This window comes from Lucilia cuprina, chromosome 2 (assembly GCF_022045245.1).
Source record: "Lucilia cuprina isolate Lc7/37 chromosome 2, ASM2204524v1, whole genome shotgun sequence".
Lineage (NCBI taxonomy): Eukaryota > Metazoa > Arthropoda > Insecta > Diptera > Calliphoridae > Lucilia > Lucilia cuprina.
Genome location: NC_060950.1, coordinates 5777829 through 5799198, shown reverse-complemented (window position 1 = coordinate 5799198; position 21370 = coordinate 5777829). Strand labels below are relative to the sequence as shown.

At 30.4% G+C, this 21370-nt stretch overlaps 1 protein-coding gene and 1 long non-coding RNA gene across 2 annotated transcripts in view; one reads left to right on the top strand and one right to left on the bottom strand.

Moving 5' to 3' along the window:
• The window catches only part of LOC111690434, a 41208-nt gene that overhangs the window by 542 nt on the left and 19296 nt on the right, over positions 1-21370 (top strand). The window lies entirely within an intron of this gene.
• Positions 305-12894, bottom strand: LOC124421358. The gene is made up of 2 exons (XR_006941608.1): positions 12071-12894; positions 305-838 (listed from the first exon to the last, which is right to left on the bottom strand). It is a non-coding gene; the product is annotated as an uncharacterized LOC124421358 (long non-coding RNA).

Genomic DNA, 21370 nt, shown 5'->3' with positions numbered 1-21370 from the left:
CAGAAAATAAGAAGTGTTAAAAGATTATCACCTTATTTATATTGAAAAAACGCACATAAAAGGAATGAACAAATTAATATTAACAGCCAATAAGGAGAAAGAAGACAAAATACAAGAAATGTGTAATTCTAGTAACACAAATCTAAGTGTGTTAAAAATTGATTTTGTTTCAAAAGCCTCATAAAAAAAGGCTGATTTGAGACCTAAAAAGTCATTCAAATACTTTTAATGATGGCTTTTTATATTGTATTTTTTTTGTTTCTTTTACTATGCTTTTATTAATTTTTTCTTCATTTTTTTTGTCTTTTACTGCTTGCCAGCCAAACAAACAAACAAACATCCATCTATCCAGCCAGTGCCAGTCGTCAGCCTGTGTTGAGCTGTGCTGTGCTTTACTTTGCTTGTTGGTTAGCTATGGCTCTGGGTCTGTATATGTTTAATGCTGACACTTCATTAAACGTAACCCAGTGGGTGAGAGTATAAAGATGAAGATTTTGTATTGAGTTAAAAATACGAACGTATTGTATATGTTTGTGTGTGGGTTCGTTTTATAGTCTTTTACATTCCCCAACCATTCAGTCACCCAACTAACCAGCCAAACATCCATCTATACATCTATAACTAGTAGTATATCCATACATTCATCCATCCATCCATTCTATATTTCTATTCTATTTTATTTATCTGTATGTAACTTTGTAAAAACACATTGTTTTTGTTGTTGCTGTAGTCGTTATTGTTGTTGTTTGCTTAAAATTATCCAAAGTATGATGGCTGGGTTATAGATGATTGCATGGTTGATTGGATGGTTGGTTGTTGGTGGTGGACATGTCACATCCTAAAGTAAAGTATAACAAATATTAGTGGTATGGTAAGGATTTGTTTTGTTTGTTTCTAAAAGAAACTTTTTGGTTTCTTTTCTATATATTTTCTTTTATATATTTTCATTCTCTAAGTTTTATTCTGCATATGAGAAGTTGTAGACGTTGACGTCGAGGACGAGGAAAACAACTATTTTGTGTTAAATTAAGCTAAAAATAGTTTGTTTAAGAAAGAATTTGATCTAAATACAATTTGTCATATTAATGTACATATTTGTATGGGAAAAATATTGTATATCGTTATATCTTTCACATTACAAGCATGTAAATTGTACACACAACACATGATTTGTGAATGAGTTGTGTCACACTCGAGAAAAAATGTTTGATTTTGAGGGAAAAGAGTTAAAAGTTTAAGCGTTTTATAGAATTACTTAAATGGGAAAATATGTACAGATGTATTTTAGTGGATTGGTTTGCGACTATTTCTTAAGGATAAGAACTGGATTAGGTTTTAAAGTAAAACAACATAAATGAACTCATTCTATTGTTGGATGTTAATTGAAAACGTTTGTGTATATTTTAACAATTTTTAAATTATATTCAGAAATATATTACTTTGCATTTTGGATCAGAAAATGATTTTAAAAGAATTTTAGGATTATTAGAATTACTAAATATTGGATTTCATTTGAGCAAGATGTGCACTATAATCTGATGTTTTTGACCTTTTACCTCAATGTTTGTGTTTAAACAGTTGACGTGGTAAAGAGCTAAGCTGTTAGAATTTTATTGTAAAAAAATAAAAACAAATCTTTTTAAACAGATTTTTGTCTTAGGTTCATGTCAAAGTGCTTTACGTTCCATTGTGCTTTTTACACGCAGGTGGCAATGTACGTATATAAAATGTCCGGTCCATGAACTTAACCGTTGCTAAACTTTCGAGATGCAAAAACTTCTTAATTTCCTGGATTTAAAAACATTACTTCCGTTTACAACTACGCGGATGAAATGGCCTCTAATGAACAGATATTTTTCTGAACATACCTGACAATGGTTAAGAGCTACTCCAAGCTGCCATATAAAAACGTATGTGAGCAGAAGGACAAACGAAACTGAGAGACCTTGTATGTCCGTAATGCAGTTTAAAAGTTATAAAAGAAAATAATTTTTGCAAAGAATCATTAGATGCGATAGATCCATTAGACGACAAGAAGTCGAAAATATTGAATTCAAAGCCCAGACGAATCGAAACATGACATGATACATGACACTAAGATAATTTGTTATTGAAATTTATAAAGAAGTGGTGGGTACGGCTTTATAGCCCTGCCTCCGGGAAAGGTCCTAAATTTAAGTGTAATTACATATCCGGGGAAAAGAAGTGCTACTAGTACATCTAGTCTGCCGGGACTATAAACAGGAGAAGACCAATTATATTTTAAGCTTTTCCATGAAATAAATTAATTTGGGGTCGCTTAGGGAAGCACATAATCCGATACCATGGAAACTGGTAGCTGGTTTTGTTCCGGTTATTGTATTGGTCCCTTTGGAGTACATGTAGTTGTGGTTTTAACCTAAATTCACAAGAAGAGAATATCGGTTTAAAGACTTTTGCATGAGATAACTGATACGCTACAGAAAAGTGACTAAGCATTGGAAATGAGTCCGCCCGTATACCCTCTATGTGTTTTTTGATGGATTCGTATTTCGGTCTACCGAATACGTTTCTAAATGCTGTTGCCGAGATCATCCCATCTGCGTGATTATAAACGGAAGTGATGTTTTTGAATCTCGGAAACTAAGCAACGGGGGAGCAATGGTCAGAGATTAGATAGCTCGAGTACTTGAACAAAGTGCTTGTACATGGATGGTGAATTGTTACAAAAAATTAGACTGTGGGCGAAAAATACCACCGTGAAGAAAGGTCGACAGGTGTACAACGTCTTGCCTTATAGTCTATTGTACTATTCTACTATTTGTTTCGATTGTTACAGAAAGCTATATATCTCTCTCTTCAGAACAGAGTATCCGTATTAAGATGGATTCTTTCTTAGCCTATACAGATGAGCTGCACTTTAGAACCGTAATACCTATGTCTCCATAAAGACGGTAAATGGCCACAGTTCCAAAATATTGCAAAGGAACCAACCTATAGCATTTCTGCTTATTTAGTGTCGATTGATGCCTCGAATAAACTAGATCATCTTACAAATTATCGATCATAAAAACATATTATAAAATTTGCATTTCTTCAAGTGATCTATTTCAATGATTTAAATGTTTTTTTTTTTAACAACTCCACAAAAAATTGTTTCTTTTATCATTGTCCCCTCATCAAACAAAGTTGAACATTAGCCATAACATTTACTTTTTATCTTTCGATAAAAATTGTAAGTTTTTTATTCCCCACAATACGTAAACATTTTGCTTTTTCAAATGTAACAACATTTTTATGATTGTAATTCTTTTTACCCCTCCATCAAATGAATGAAATCTCATGAAATTTATTTGTAGAAAAAAAAAACTAGTAAAGGTTGCCTCTATTGAATACTGAACAAAAAAAAAAAAAAAACAAGCAAAATTTTACTATTAAAACTTTTTTTATGCTGAGCTATTAAAAAAGAAACTTTTTGCAATAATCGTATTGAAAAAAAAGAAAAACTTTGATTTAGAGGAATAGTCAATATTAACAACATACAATAATAATATTTAAATATGTATTAGTATGGGGTTCTGTAGATATTGTATGAAGTTTTAAAAAAGTTTAAGATAAAGATCATTACCATCACTAGTCTTTAACCCTTTCACGCACAAAACTAAACCGCTGGACTTTTTATGGAAATGACTTCACCATATCCATGAAATTGAAAACTACGTACACAATTTTTGAGAATAAAATTGATGCGATTTATTAGTTTTAATTGATCCTATCACCATGACTAAGTAATTTCACTATATTATACAAATGCTTAATTTAATAATATCCCTTTAAAATTTTTATTTTAGCTTCCAAACACTATCTATTTGGAATTTAAAATTTTATGGAGCTAAATGCTTTTCATAGACTTTTATTGAAATTTTTTCTACTTTAGTCCGACATTAATTTGCAGATTGATTTCATGTTGTAAATTTTAAGCATACATGCCTGAAGCTCTTGTATTTATATTTCCAAAATAAACAAACATTTAGACTCATTCGTATTTAGTAGAATCCTTTAATTATTTAGAATACATACACTTGAAAGTAAACTGAATACAAATATTAACTTTTTTTTCAAATTTACACAGCTGCAACTTACTAACGGAAATAGACATGAGTATATACGTACATATATACCTATAATAGAATGGCTCCGTTTCAGGTACTCGATTTCCTCGATTTCCTTTTAGAAAAGTGAGCTGGAGTCGATAAACTTTTCTTCGAGGAAACTTCTAAGAAAATAAGTCTATAATAAAGCATACTTATTACAGAGGAAATTTGTTTGGAATAGAGTTAATTTCGTCCAAAGAATGTAATATAGAAAAGACCAACTTCTCGCCCATGCAAGTTGTCTAGAATAGGTCAAGTCGAAGTCGAGAATATGGATATTGTGAAGTAATTTCACAGAAAAGTTGTCGGTAATAATGTTAAATTCACCTTTCTTCGCAGGAAAAGTGTCTAGAAAAGAATTCTTATCAAATGATCCTTTGTGGAAATTTATCGATAATGGAACAACTTTCCTAAGAGATCAACTTTTCTTTGCGGAGAGTTACTGCGAATAAATCAAATTTCATCAGAAAAATGTTGCTGAAAATTGAAAATTCGTAAAATTTCCTTTGCAAAAAGTTGTTTAGAAAAGATCAACATTCTTTTGAGGAAATCTGTTTAGAAAAGACCAATTTTTCATTGAGAAGAGCTGTTTAGAATAGACTTTCCTCTGAGAAAAACTGCCCAGAATAGATTAACTTTCTCTAAGGAAAGTTGTCTGAAGTAGATCAACTTTTTTTCTTTTCTGTCTAGAATAGGTCACCTTTTCTGAGAGGAAGTTGTTTAGAATAGATCAACTTTTCTCCGAGGAAGTTGTTTAGAATAGATCAACTTTCTTCTCAGGAAAGCTGTGTAGAATGATTCTACTTTTCTGCAAGGAAAGTTGTCTAGAAAAGATCAACTTTCCTCTAAGGAATGTTGTCTACAATAGGTAAACTTTCCTCTGAAGAAAGTTGTCTACAATAGATCAACTTTTCTCTGAGAAAAGTTGTCCAGTTCCTTTAAGGAAAGTTGTCTAGAATTGATCAACTTTCCTGAGGAAAGTTATCTAAAATACATCAACTTTTCTATGTCTAGAAAAGATCAAGTTTCCTATAAGCAAAGTTTTCTAGAATAGATCATCTTTCCTTTGAGGAAAGTTGTCTAGAATAGATCAAGTTTCCTCTGTTGAAATTTGTCTAGAATAGATGAAGTTTGCTCTAAGGAAAGTTGTCTAGAATAGATCAAGTTTCCTCTGATGAAATTTGTCTAGAAAAGATCAAGTTTCCTCTGAGGAAAGTAGTCTAGAATAGATCAACTTTCCTCAGAGGAAAGTTGTATAGAATAGATCAACTTTCCTCAGAGGAAAGTTGTATAGAATAGATCAACTTTCCTCAGAGGAAAGTTGTATAGAATAGATCAACTTTTCTCCGAGGAAAGTTGTATAGAATAGATCAACTTTTCTCTGAGGAAAGTTGCCTAGAATAGATCAACTTTTCTTTAAGGAAAGTTGTCTAAAATAGAATAGAAGTTCCCTCTGAGGAAAGTTGTCAACAACATTTTAACTTTCATTCTAAGAAAGTAATAAAGAATAGATCAGCTTTCCTTGTTGGAAAATTGTCAAGAATGGAACAACTTTACTCCTAAGAAAATTTTAAAAAATTTATCAAATTTTCTTCTAGAAAATTAATCTAGAATGGATCAATGTTTTATAGAACAAATCAACTTTTCTCCGAGCAAAGTTGTCTAGAACATGTCGTTATTCCTACGAGTGATGTTGCATAGAATAGGTCAATTTTTTCCGAGGAAAGTTGTATGGATAGATAAATTCCCTCCTAGGAAATGTGGGACCAGTCTAAAGCATAAATATTGCATGGTTTATATTGATTTGTTTAGTTGTCTGTCTGCAAAATACAAATGTTTATTTGTTGGTGTTGCTGTTTATATTGTTGTACGATGAATGTGAAAAGTAATCAAAGCGTATGTAATTTGCAGTATTTTGTTCATGTTTTTTTTCTTCGAAATTTTGTGTACAAAGTTTTTGTCATTTTGTTTTTGGAACGCCGAGCTGTTAATTTCTGAAATGACAACAGAATAATAAAAAAACCAAAAAAAAAAAGAAATGTGCATAAAATATTGAACAAGAACAAAAAAAAAGCTCTATATTTAGACAGGTTAAAATGAAACAGAAATGCTGTCGGTATAATAAACATACATATACATTGAAATAAATAACATACAAATTTTTTTTACATACATGCAAATTTTACACATATACGTTCATACATGTGTGTCAACATTTAACTGATTCGACAATCAACCTCATTTTAAAATATTTTTACATACAACAAGTAAAAAAGTATTGTAGAAATTTTGTTGTTCCCATCATCAGACATATTAACAGCATCACATCGCTTTGCATGTCGCAAGTATATCAAATGTGTCTACTAGCAATAATGATGCTGTTGTGATCCCACTCCCGCTATTCCTACACCTTCTCTGCTTCAACAATTGTTATACTCATTCGTGCATAGCTTAAGCATACAAAAATTAATAGGAATAAAATAAGAAAGGAAGGAAAGAAAGCTAAGCAAAGCAAAGCAGAAAACCAAAATATTTCTATACAAATAAAATTATTAATTTTTACAAAGTAAAAAAACTTAACAGCTCATAAAGCTAAAAAGTTAGAAATAAAGGCTGTATGGCTAAAAGGCTGTTTGTGAGACAGTGTTTATTTCATTTTTTGCTTTTTTTTTTGTTTAGAGCCTTGCTAACTGCTTTTTGCATGAATAAGGCGACATGACATCGCAGTGTAACGGCAATTGCTGGCTGGCTGCTTGGTTGGTTGGCTGTTAAGTAAAATTAAATGAACAAAAAATGTGTTGAAAAAAAATAAAACTCAAACAGTAGAGGAAACCAGGAGTTAGTTAAAAAAGTCTATAAGCAGATTGCTGCTGATTACTTATCGTCGTCATCTTTAGTGTTGCTGCTGCTGTTGTTGTTGGTTAGTGTGTTGTAGTAGGCTTCTTTTTATTTAATTTTTTCTTCTTGTTGTCGTCTTTCACTTTGTCATACTTTTAGGTTGCTCTTGTTGTTGTTATACTAGTAGTATATATTCTTGTACTTGTGACGCTTTAAAAGTGAGTTACAAACACCAATATACTCGAGTAACAAACAACAACAACAACAAAATAAGAAAAAAGTTCTTAATTTTTCCCAAAACTTTCCCAAGAGGCATTCAACCATAATATTTTAAATAAACCCACAAAATGTCTCATCCTTCAAAACGGAAACGTAAAATAAAAAAACCAAAAAAAAAGAAATTATATAAAAGAAAAATAAAAACATTTACACTCAAACTCATACAAACACACACACACGCATCAACTGGTAAATAAATAAATAAAAAGCTGCTTTAATAAAATTTCCACATACAGATACAAGTACACACTTACATGCGACACCCACCTACAAGGATTAGAGTGGTTCCTTTAACAATGTTTGACAATTCCCCATAGAGGAAAGTCAAGTTTTTAAACAAGTTATTTAGAACTCAGTCACTTTTATCCGGGGAATGGCGTCTAGGATTGAGCAAATATACTCAAAGGTAGCATGTGTCCTTAGAATAACGCGAGAAACTTTTTCAAAGGAAAGCCAGTTTTATCGAAGTTGTTGAGAAGAGAGCAACATTTATTTTTTTTCTTTTAGTGAATCTACTACTACTTTCTACAGACTGAAATTGGATAAACATTTTACGGATCAAATTCCAAAAAAAAAAATATATATTATAGAACATAGGAACTTCCCTCAAAGGAAAAATCCTTTAAAAGAGATACACTTTTGTCTAAAAGAGAGCAAATCTCTTTAGAGAATATTTGTTTTGAATAGAGCAACTTGTCTCATAGTAAAAAGTTGTTTTGAATAGAGCAACTTGTCTCGGAGTAATATTCTCCAGAATGGAGGTATTTTCCAGAGGAAGGTGTTTAGAATAGACCAACTTTTTTTAGTGAAAAGTATTAAAGGACAAAGCAACTTTCGTTTTTTAATAGTTGTATAGAAAAGATCAAGTTTTCTCGGAGAAAAATTATCTATAATAGAGTAACTTTTTATCAAAATAATGTTATATATAACAGAGCAGCTATACTCGGATTAATATTATTAATTTAAACTTTCTCCCAACAGGAAATTGTCGAGAAGAGAATGACTTTCCTCTGAAGAATATATCATAGAATCCACCAACTTTCCATATAATAAATTTGTGTAGAATAGACAAAATTTTCCCAATCGTCGAGCTTCCACAGAAGAAACATAGAAAAAATAGAGCAACTCATAGAGGAAATTTGTGTTGAATACACGAACTTTCTTAAAGGAAAGTAGACCAAAAAAACGAACTTTTCTCTAAGGAAATTTGTCCAGAATAGAACGACTTCCCTCAGAAGAAAGTTACTCTCTCAGAAAGCATCTTTACTGAGAAACATTGTGTGGAATAATGCTACTTTAAACTTTTTATCTTCAGTAAAAAGTTTCTAAAACAGAGGAACTTTCTATTGAGAATGTTTACTAGAAAACATCCACTTACATCAGCTGAAAATTCTATAAAATAGAGTGACTTTCCTCCGAAGAAAATTATATAGAGAGTAGCTTTTCACGGAGAAAAGCTATTTAAAACATTTCAACTTTTCTCAGAGAAAAATTGTCTAGAATAGAGTAACTTCCTTTGATGTATAGATCTTTAGAGTAGAACAACTTTCTTCGGAGGAAACTTACATAAATAAATATATAATAGAGCAACTTTCGACAAAAGAATGTTTTCTATAACTGAGCAGCTTTCGTCGGGGGAATATTGTTAAGCAAATTTATATTTTTCTTATAAAGAAATTAAGGGAGAAATCCAATAGAGCAACTTCCCACATAAGATATTTTTGTAGAAAAGATGAAAGAAAGTTGTCCAGAATGTTGTCAAAATGAAAGAAACTTTTCTGAGAGAAAAGCTTATTTGAATAGAGCTTCTTGCCTTGGAGAAAAGTTGTCTAGAATGAAGCACATTTTTAGAGTAAAGTTGTCAAGAAAAAACTAACTTTTCGCAGTGGAAATTGTTCAAGAACAGAATAACTTTCTTTTCATTACTGAATAGAAAAACTTAACTTTCCTTAGAGGAAAATTGTCTAGAATAAACTAACATTCTTCAGTAGAAATTATTCAAAAACAGAACAACTCTCTTGGAAATGTTTAATAAAAAAGCTCTAGAATAAGCGACATTCCTCCAAAGAAAGTTATATATAATAGAGTAGCTTTCCATTGAAGATAGTTGTTTGAAATATTTTAATTTCCTTCAGAGAAAAATTGCCTAGAATAGAATGACTTTATTTAAAGTAAATTTCTTTAGAATAGAACAACTTTATTTGAAGTAAATAGAACTTAACTTCAAATAAAGAATGGAACAACTTTCTTTGAAGTAAAGTTCTTTAGAATGGAACAACTTTCTTCGAAAGAAAATTATATAGAAAAAAGCAAAAGAAAGTTGTCTAAAATGAAACAACTATTTACGCAGAAAATTCGTCTACAATATAGGTATTCTCTTTAGAGAAAAGTTGTGTGGAAAGGAATAATTTCAGTCAGAGAAATATAGTTTAGAATAAAGTGACATTCCTTGCATTAAAGTTTTCCAGAATAGAAAAATTCTCCTGAGAGAAAAGTTTTCTAGAATAGACCAATTATTTAAGAAAAACTTATAAAGCTACTTTCTCTAAAGGAAAGTTGTCGAAAATAAAATAGCTATCTTTGAAAAAAAGCTATCTAGAAGAGAGCAACTTACTGGGAGGAAATTTGAAGTAAATTTTTCCAAAACAGAGGAACTCTACTTAGAGGAAAGTTGTCTAGAAGAGACCAAATTCTTAAGATAAACTTATGCAGGATAGATAGATCTTTAAAGAAAAGTTGTCAAAAATAAAGCAGTTATCTTTCTCGTAGGAACTTTATCTGGAAGAACGAATGAATATAACAGCTATGCTCTTATGAAAGTTGTGTAGCATATCCTTTATCATTCTAAGATGAAATTTGATAGGACAATTTCACTTCATAAGTTAAAGAGTGTTTCTACCACAAATACTTTGACTCCTAACAAACAGGATCTCCTTAACTAAATACATGTTCTTTGAACAATACAAAACAACCACAAAATACATTAGACGAAAAGATGTCTAAACACATGCATACACACACATACATATTTACCAACAAAATTAAAACGAAAAACAACAACAAAAACGATTAAAAATTTTCTAGTACGTTTCGTTTTTGTTTATCTTCTAGGAACATTTAAAAAGTATAAGTGTATGCATGTGTGTTAAGTGTAATTTTCGTTGTTGTTGTTTTTGTTTATTTCCTAACACAAAAATATAAACAAAAACAAAACAAAATGATTTTTTTTCTTAAGCACTAATACAAATAAACTTTTTCAACTTTACATACATACTTAAAAAAAACTTACAAAAATCTTATTTTTGCTTAAAGATATTTTTACTTAATTAGTTCTAATTTGTTGGTGGTAGTTTTTTTTTGTTGTTATTTATTTACTAAACTTTAAACAGCCTTCTGAAGTCAAAGACATTCACTTATTTACCCGCTAATTGACAAATATCAATAAAAAAGTCAATTTACTTAAATTGTTAATAAAAATGTCGTTAGAAACTTAAATGAAAATATTAAATTGAAAGTAAGAAAATTAGGAATAATATTCAAAGAATTTTATAAGCTGCACAGTGGTTTTGAGGTAGGAAAACTATACTAAAACAAGTGTTTAACATTTTTTCTCTATGAATTTGCTTTATTATTTTATTGGATTTTTTTTAGAGGAAAGGACACTAAGTGAAATCTAAAGAAAATGAATGAATTCTTAGGAAAAATCTGGTACTGAGCTTTATTAGTTCAAAAATGTTCAACTTAAATATTTTTCAAGTAATTTGTAGTTTGTCAATCTATCTTTTTTATAGACCACCCGTGTGGTTCACTTGCTCGCACTCGAAACGTATCAGCCCCCCAATGATTTCTCTGTCAACAATGTATTTTAATTTAAATCTAGGTGTTGTTTCATCCAACAAAGGAGCAATAATTTTTTAGCTCTTCTAGGCTCGTTACACTTTGCCTTTGGCTTTGCCACTGCAACGACAAGAAAACAAAACAAAGGGGGAAAAAAGAGAAAAAAAGAAAGAAAAACGCTAAAGGACATAATTTATACATGCTGGTTGTCATTCGAAGATGTGGTTGATTACATACAAATACAAAGTCATGCTTATATATATGTACATGCACACATCAATGTTTAAAGGGTGAAACAGTAAACAGCATAAAGAGGAATAAACTTCCTGCTTGGGGTTAAATATTTTCTTATTTATGGAAAATAATTTAATATTTTATTAAAGAAAAGTTTATCAACTTTTCTAAACAGCTGATGTCGGAGGAAAATTGTGGATAATTTTCTTTGTCGGACAAAATTCGGAACAATTCAGGTGACATGCTTTTTTGGAGAAAAGTTGATCTGTTATTGCCACTTTTCTTCATTCGAAAATTTATATGACCTGAACATCTATTCTGAAAGGAACAAATTTCATTAGAGATAAGTTGATCTAATCTGCTCAACATTCCTTGGGTGATAGATTCTGAAAAACTTTCATCGTAAGAAAGTTGATCTTTCATCGAATTAAGGTTGATCTATTCTAGACGACTTTCATTGAAGAAAAGTTTATATACTTTGATCTATTGATCTATTCTAGACAATTTTCCTCGGATGAAAGTTGACCTATACTCCACAATTTTTTGAATAAAAGTTGATATATTCTAACTTCAACTTTCTTGATCTATTCTAGACCAAAAATTGTCACAATTATCCACTTATGATAGTTGCTTTACTTATGATAAGACTTTCCTGAGAGAATTTATGATCTATTTGGGACCAATTTTCTCAAATGTAATTCTATTGCAGACAATATTCTTTGAAATTTATTTTATTCTAGGCAACTTACCTAAAAGAAAAGTTTCCTCGAAAGATCAGGTTGTTGCAACTGGTTGACTGTAACTGGATATTCTTCCCTGCGAAAAAAAACTTCCGGTTGATACAGTAATAGCTCCGGAGCGGAGATCCAATTGTCGTTGGAAAGTTTTTGTAGAAAACATTGCTTGAACGAAAATTTTCCTATTTCAGACAAATTTGATTAGCTCCAGAGAACTTTCCATGCAACATTCTCTTATCATAGAACATCCTATATATTCACCCTTTAAAATATGCATGCCAGTAAAATATATGCATTTATGCATGTTTGTATTTGTGCATGAGCTGGGCACATACATAAAGCAAAATGTACTTTGTGTATCTTTGTACAATGATAAGTATTTTATGCAATTGCATTGCATTGCTTTAGTTTTCATTTGCTGATCATGTATAATTATTGCTGTTTCTGCGGCTGTTGTTTGGATTAATATTGTCCCATCAAGTGTTCCGTGTGTCGTTTGATGTATGAGTACATAATGAAATAATTATCAGTGCAGATTGTTTCACTTTCCCTTAGTACAGAGTAAAACGACAGAAAAAAACTATGAAATGAAAAACATAATGACAATAAATATGCAAAAGTTAAGATATGTAAAGTATTTAAATTTTTGCCCAAAAATTTTATAAATTGTAAGATGAGACTTACAACTGCAGCAGGATCCAAAGGGAAGAGGGCACATAAAGAAAAAACACAAAAACAACCAGAGTCGAGTAAATACAGTGCTTCTCGATTCCAGCGAGATGCACTTAAATATTAAATACATGTTGTATACGAATATTTAAATAAAATAAAATTTATTTTACTTTCCTTTTTGTAGTTGTTGTTATTTTTAAAACATTATCACATTTATGCATGTAGACAACGTATTTAAACATTATTTACAAAAAATGTAGAGAGGGAAATAGCTGCAACGACAACAACTACAACGAAAACAACGATAAAAATAATAAAATATTGCCTTCAACTCTTTCCTCGGAATTGCATTCAAACACACGTACACTCACACTTTTTAAACAATAATAAATAGAACACTTTTGTGTTCATGCCTCACTCGCAGAAGTGTGTTTGTGCCAGTGTGCATCACGGACAATATGCTGCTGCTACAATTGCAACAAAAATAAAATATTTTAAGTTTTATATTTTTTTCGTTTTTTATTCGTGTTCTTTTTTTATATTTTGATGTATTTGACTGTTTTTTGGTTAGTTTGTTGTTGTTTTTTTACTTGTATTTTTGTAAAATGCCTTTTAGCGAAATGAGAGTGCATACTATTCTGTGGCAGATCTGGAAGAGTATTTTCCCTCGCTTGATGAAACTTTTATGTTGTTGTTTGGTAACAGAAGTTTATAGAATAGTGTAACCTACATACTAGACTATGGAATAGACTATAGACTAGACTATAGACTAGACTATAGACTAGACTAGACTATAGACTAGACTATAGACTAGACTATAGACTAGACTATAGACTAGACTATAGACTAGACTATAGACTAGACTATAGACTAGACTATAGACTAGACTATAGACTAGACTATAGACTAGACTATAGACTAGACTATAGACTAGACTATAGACTAGACTATAGACTAGACTATAGACTAGACTATAGACTAGACTATAGATAAGGTAGGTGTACAACGAGAGGTCATGAATAAACACTAAAATACTTTCATGGCGAATTATTCTTAATTATTTTGTTTTTTAAATACATTCCTTGTAATCTCTGTCTTGCACTCCTTGTATATATAGAAATTTATATATTTATTCATACATATGCCTGGAAGCAATAGCATTTGTGAAAACAAAGAAGAAGAAATCTACTACTCGTAACTACAACTATATAGAACGCTTAGGAAAGCTGTGCAGCTGCTGCTTCTTCTGATAGTCCAAGTACTAGTATAATGCATAAAATAGTCTGATAATGGGGTATGAGAGTGTGTGAGAATTTATAGAATAGAGAAAGAGTAACAGAGTGTGGAAGCTTAGTCGGTCGGTTAGTTGAGTTGGTTGGTTGGTTGGCTGGATTGGATGGATGGATGACTGTTTGTTGGTGGGTAGTTTTTTCGTTCGTTCGTTTGTTTTTTTCTACTGTTTGATATGGAAACAAATTCGAACGTACCTGTTATTTACAGCAGCAAGGTGTGCAAAAGTGTTTGCGAGTATAGTGTGTGTATAAATAAGAGTTTGTTTGTATTCATGAAATTCTTTGTTGTTGTGTTTTACTATTTTCGTTATTTAGTACCGTTTTCTTTGTCTAACGGTGTGAGAGAGTATTTGTTTGCATAAAGTATAATAGTATTATTATTATTTGTTGTCGTTTGCTAGTTATTCCATATTACGAGGATAGTTGTTATTGTTGTGTTTGTTGCTGCTGTTTGGGGAAAAACTGCTGAACTGAACAGAGTAGCATAGAGTTGAGTTGTGTTCAGTTAAGCTAATGCATATTATGTGCAGGGATTGTAAACAGAAAAAAGTGCACAATTACAACAGCAGCAGCAACACCACCAACAATAGCAAGAGGGAACATTGTACAAAAAAAGCCAACATAATTTGCGTGAACTTTGTGGATTTCTAATTAACTCATTTATTGTGCGTGCCTTTGTTTGAACTTAGTATTTTATGCGATGCTTTCAAAAGCATTATTATCTTCATGCCGAAACCATAACTGGCTGCTTGCTGCTGCATTAAGTATAAATATAAATATTTAAAGAAATATTGTTGCCTTTCTTTTTTTCAAAACTCTTTTTTTTATACAATTTCTTTTATTTGCTTACTTTACTCAAGCCAAAGTTCATAAATGTTTTATTCAATAATAAAAAAAACCAGGAGGGGAAATAAAATAGAACAGTAAAGAATAGGAAATAATTAAAATGTAATTGCTTTTTTTTTCTTACTTGCGCTCAACAGCTGCCACCATAGACAATCAAAAATTGGCTCTTTTAGATGTGTAATAAATCTTGACAAAGATTTTAATCATACTTACGATACAAAAGATATGTACAAGTGTATTCTGCCACAAAATTAAGTACTTTAATTTAACAGATACAATTAGTATCTACAAGTTAGAATACATACTACACACATGGTCTAACAATTGGCCAATGTAGAAACATTTGTGGGAAATGTGACTACATTTTTACATTTGTAAATCCCAAAAGACACAATATTTAAAATATTAATTTATTCTAATTTATACAATGAAGGAAAAAGTGTTAACTTAATTCTTTGGAGATTTTTCTTTACATGACATTTAAAAACCATTCGACTTTTTCATGTCATTTATCAAATGTTAGAAGGGGAGAGTATCAATGAAAAGACAACTCTTCTGTACCAAAAGTTGTTCTATTCTTGATAATTTTATATGAAAAGTTGTTCTATTTTAGACAAATGTTCCAAAAGAAAAATGAAAACTTTCCCATAGAAAAACTTGCCCTTCTCTTGGCAAATTTTTGAGAAGAAAAGTTGCTCTATTTTAGTCATTCGGGAATAAAAGTTACTCCATTTTAGACAATTTTTCTAAAAGAAATATTGCTCCATTCTAGACATTTTTATACGAAAAGTTGCTAAAAAAAACTTTTCTATAGGGAAAATTGCTCGATTTTAGACAACGTATCTATAAGTTGACAAGAATAGAGGAATTTTCCTATAGAAAAGTTGTTCTATTCAAGACAGCTTGTCTATAGTGGAATTTGTTCTATTCTGGACAACTTTTCTAGAAGAATAGTTGTTATATTGCAGAGAGAGAGAGTTTATTCTAAACAACTTCTATAGTTAAATTTTCTCTATTCCAGGCAATTTTTCTATATACTTTGGACAAAATTTCGAAAAAAAAATTTCACTATTTTAGACAATTTTTCTATAAGAAAACTTGGTTTATTTTAGAAAACTCTCCTATAGAAAACCTTGATTTATTTTAGATAGCTTTTCTATAGAGAACGTTGCTTTATTCTAGGCAATTTGTCTATAAGGAAAATTGCTTTAAACAACTTTTTTAAAAGAAAAGTTGCTTTATTCTAGACAACTTTTCTATAGGAAAACTAGTTCTTTTCCAAGCACCTCTTTATAGGGAAAGTTGTTCTATTCTGAACAACTTTTTCTATAGGAAAAGTTGTTCTATTCTAGAAAACTTTTGTAAACAAAAAATGCTCTATATTCTGCAAAAAAAGTTGCTGCATTCTCAACAGCCTTTCTATAAAAAAGTTTATTCTAGACAACTTTCTAAAAGAAAATTAGCTTTTATTTCAAAGAAAAGTTACTTTATTCTAGATCACTTTTTTATAGAGAAAGTTTTATCTAAAACAAGAAGAAAACCTAATGTTCGCTTGGCTTACATTCCCCTTATTAAACATAAGTAGCAATAACTTACTAAGTACATAGCAATTACCAAGTACTAGAAGTATTATAACTATAGTATAACTACATATTGCTGCTGTACACTTAGTTATTATTCGTTTAAGAACATTATGAATTTTAAAAGAGCTTTTAAATCAAACTAACACACAATCAAATGTATCATTATACTATATTTGTTTTCGTGTGCTAACATTAGTTAAGGTAACTTTGTATGTGTAGGTGTGTAATAAAAAATTCTTACAAGTAGCATTATAAATCGAATGTCGAATATGACAAAAAATTATAAAGGTTTTTTTACCTTTTAGAGATAGTAATGCTTGCCAATTATTGGCAAAAAATTAATAAAAAAGGTATAAACTAACATTAGTGGCAATGAATCTGTTCATTTGCTTTATTACATTACAAAAATAGAGGTTGAAAAAATTATTTAAAATTATCTATTAGAACAATGAAATAAAAGTATCTTTTATAATTTTCAAGAAAAACGGACTTTTGTGTTATCACTCAAAATATCGATTTTTAATATGAAAAAATAGTGATCACAGATTTCGCTTGTTTTGGCTGTATCTCTTATAGTTTTCGACAAAAACGGACTTTTGTGTTTTCACTCAAAATATCGGTTTCTAGTATGAAAACAAAGTGATCACGGATTTCGCTTGCTTTTGCTGTATCTCTTATAGTTTTCGAGAAAAGCGCACTTTTATGTTTTCACTCAAAATATCGCTTTTTAACATGAAATAAAAGTGATCACAAATTTCGGCTGTTTATGCCGAATCTCTTATAGTTTTGAGAAAAACGGACTTTTTTGTTTTCACTCAAAATATCGATTTTTAGTATGAAAACAAAGTGACCACAGATTTCGCTTATTTTTGCTGTATCTCTTATAGTTTTCGAGAAAAACGGACTTTTGTGTTTCCACTCAAAATATCGATTTCTAGTATGTAAACAAAGTGATCACAGATTTCTCATGTTTTTGCTGTATCTCTTATAGTTTTCGAGAAAAACAGACTTTTGTGTTTTCACTCAAAATATCGATTTTTAGTATGAAAACAAAGTGATCACAGATTTCGCTTGTTTTTGCTGTATCTTTTATAGTTTTCGAGAAAAACGGACTTTTTTGTTTTCACTCAAAATATCGATTTTTTGTTTTCACTCAAATATCGATTTTCGAGAAAAACGGACTTTTTTGTTTTCACTCAAAATATCGATTTTTAGTATGAAAACAAAGTGATCACAGATTTCGCTTGTTTTTGCTGTATTTCTTATAGTTTTCGAGAAAATCGGACTTTTGTGTTTTCACCCAAAATATCGATTTTTAGTATGGAAACAAAGTGATCACAGATTTCGCTTGTTTTTGCTGTATCTCTTATAGTTTTATGTTTTCACTCAAAATATCGATTTCTAGTATGTAGACAAAGTGATCACAGATTTTGCTTGTTTTTGCTGTATCTCTTATAGTGTCCGAGAAAAACGGACTTTTGTGTTTTCACTCAAAATATCGATTTTTAGTATGAAAACAAAGTGATCACAGATTTTGCTTGTTTTTGCTGTATCTCTTATAGTTTTCGAGAAAAACGGACTTTTATGGTTTTACCCTAAATATCGATTTTTATCTCTTATAGTTTTCGAGAAAAACGGACTTTTTTGTTTTCACTCAAAATATCGATTTTTAGTATGAAAACAAAGTGATCACAGATTTCGCTTGTTTTTGCTGTATCTCTTATAGTTTTCGAGAAAATCGGACTTTTGTGTTTTCACTCAAAATATCGATTTTTAGTATGAAAACAAAGTGATCACAGATTTCGCTTGTTTTTGCTGTATCTCTTATAGTGTCCGAGAAAAACGGACTTTTGTGTTTTCACTCAAAATATCGGTTTTTAGTATGAAAACAAAGTGATCACAGATTTCGCTTGTTTTTGCTGTATCTCTTATAGTTTTCGAGAAAAACGGACTTTTGTGGTTTCACTCAAAATATCAGTTTTTAACATGAAATAAAAGTGATCACAGATTTCGCTTGTTTTTGCTGTATCTCTTATAGTTTTCGAGAAAAACGGACTTTTGCGTTTTCACCCAAAATACCGATTTTTAGTATGAAAACAAAGTGGTCACAGATTTCGCTTGTTTTTGCTGTATCTCTTATAGTTTTCGAGAAAAACGGACTTTTATGGTTTTACCCTAAATATCGATTTTTATCTCTTATAGTTTTCGAGAAAAACGGACTTTTTTGTTTTCACTCAAAATATCGATTTTTAGTATGAAAACAAAGTGATCACAGATTTCGCTTGTTTTTGCTGTATCTCTTATAGTGTCCGAGAAAAACGGACTTTTGTGTTTTCACTCAAAATATCGGTTTTTAGTATGAAAACAAAGTGATCACAGATTTCGCTTGTTTTTGCTGTATCTCTTATAGTTTTCGAGAAAAACGGACTTTTGTGTTTTCACTCAAAATATCGATTTTTAGTATGAAAACAAAGTGATCACAGATTTAGCTTGTTTTTGCTGTATCTCTTATAGTTTTCGAGAAAAACGGACTTTTGTGTTTGCACTCAAAATATCGATTTTTAGTATGTAAACAAAGTGATCACAGATCTCTTATAGTTCTAGAGAAAAACGGACTTTTATGTTTTCACTCAAAATATCGATTTCTAGTATGTAAAAATATCGATTTTTAGTATGAAAACAAAGTGATCACAGATTTTGCTTGTTTTTGCTGTATCTCTTATAGTTTTCGAGAAAAACGGACTTTTGTGGTTTCACTCAAAATATCGATTTTTAGTATGAAAACAAAGTGATCACAGATTTCGCTTGTTTTTGCTGTATCTCTTATAGTGTCCGAGAAAAACGGACTTTTTTGTTTTCACTCAAAATATCGATTTTTAGCATGAAAACAAAGTGATCACAGATTTTGCTTGTTTTTGCTGTATCTCTTATAGTTTTCGAGAAAAACGGACTTTTGTGGTTTCACTCAAAATATCGATTTCTAGTATGTAAAAATATCGATTTTTAGTATGTAAACAAAGTGATCACAGATCTCTTATAGTTCTAGAGAAAAACGGATTTTTATGTTTTCACTCAAAATATCGATTTCTAGTATGTAAAAATATCGATTTTTAGTATGAAAACAAAGTGATCACCGATTTCACTTGTTTTTGCTGTATCTCTTATAGTTTTCGAGAAAAACGGACTTTTGTGTTTTCACTCAAAATATCGATTTTTAGTATGAAAACAAAGTGATCACAGATTTTGCTTGTTTTTGCTGTATCTCTTATAGTTTTCGAGAAAAACGGACTTTTGTGGTTTCACTCAAAATATCGATTTTTAGTATGAAAACAAAGTGATCACAGATTTCGCTTGTTTTTGCTGTATCTCTTATAGTGTCCGAGAAAAACGGACTTTTTTGTTTTCACTCAAAATATCGATTTTTAGTATGAAAACAAAGTGATCACAGATTTTGCTTGTTTTTGCTGTATCTCTTATAGTTTTCGAGAAAAACCGACTTTTGTGGTTTCACTCAAAATATTGATTTTTAGTATGAAAACAAAGTGATCACAGATTTCGCTTGTTTTTGCTGTATCTCTTATAGTTTTCGAGAAAAACGGACTTTTGTGTTTCCACTCAAAATATCGATTTTTAGTATTAAAACAAAGTGATCACAGATTTCGCTTGTTTTTGCTGTATCTCTTATAGTTTTCGAGAAAAACGGACTTTTATGTTTTCACTCAAAATATCGATTTCTAGTATGTAAAAATATCGATTTTTAGTATGAAAACAAAGTGATCACCGATTTCACTTGTTTTTGCTGTATCTCTTATAGTTTTCGAGAAAAACGGACTTTTGTGTTTTCACTCAAAATATCGATTTTTAGTATGAAAACAAAGTGATCACAGATTTCGCTTGTTGTTGCTGTATCTCTCATAGTTTTCGAGAAAAACGGACTTTTGTGTTTCCACTCAAAATATCGATTTTTAGTATTAAAACAAAGTGATCACAGATTTCGCTTGTTTTTGCTGTATCTCTTATAGTTTTCGAGAAAAACGGACTTTTATGTTTTCACTCAAAATATCGATTTCTAGTATGTAAAAATATCGATTTTTAGTATGAAAACAAAGTGATCACCGATTTCACTTGTTTTTGCTGTATTTCTTATAGTTTTCGAGAAAAACGGACTTTTGCGTTTTCACTCAAAATATCGATTTTTAGTATGAAAACAAAGTGATCACAGATTTCGCTTGTTTTTGCTGTATCTCTTATAGTTTTCGAGAAAAACGGACTTTTGTGTTTCCACTCAAAATATCGATTTTTAGTATTAAAACAAAGTGATCACAGATTTCGCTTGTTTTTGCTGTATCTCTTATAGTTTTCGAGAAAATCGGACTTTTGTGTTTTTACCCAAAATATCGATTTTTAGTATGAAAACAAAGTGATCACAGATTTAGATTGTTTTTGCTGTATCTCTTATAGTTTTCGAGAAAAACGGACTTTTATGTTTTCACTCAAAATATCGATTTTTAGAATAAAAACAAAGTGATCACAGATTTCACTTGTTTTTGCTGTATCTCTTATAGTTTTCGAGAAAAACGGACTTTTGTGGTTTCACTCAAAATATCGATTTTTAATGTGAAATAAAAGTGATCACAGATTTCGCTTGTTTTTGCTGTATCTCTTATAGTGTCCGAGAAAAACGGACTTTTTTGTTTTCACTCAAAATATGGATTTTTAGAATGAAAACAAAGTGATCACAGATTTTGCTTGTTTTTGCCGTATCTCTTATAGTTTTCGAGAAAAACGGACTTTTACGTTTTCACTCAAAATATCTATATTTAGTATGAGTAAGTGATCACAGATTTAGCTTGTTTTTTCTGTATCTCTTATAGTTTTCGAGAAAAAATGACTTTTGTGTTTTCACCCAAAATATCGAT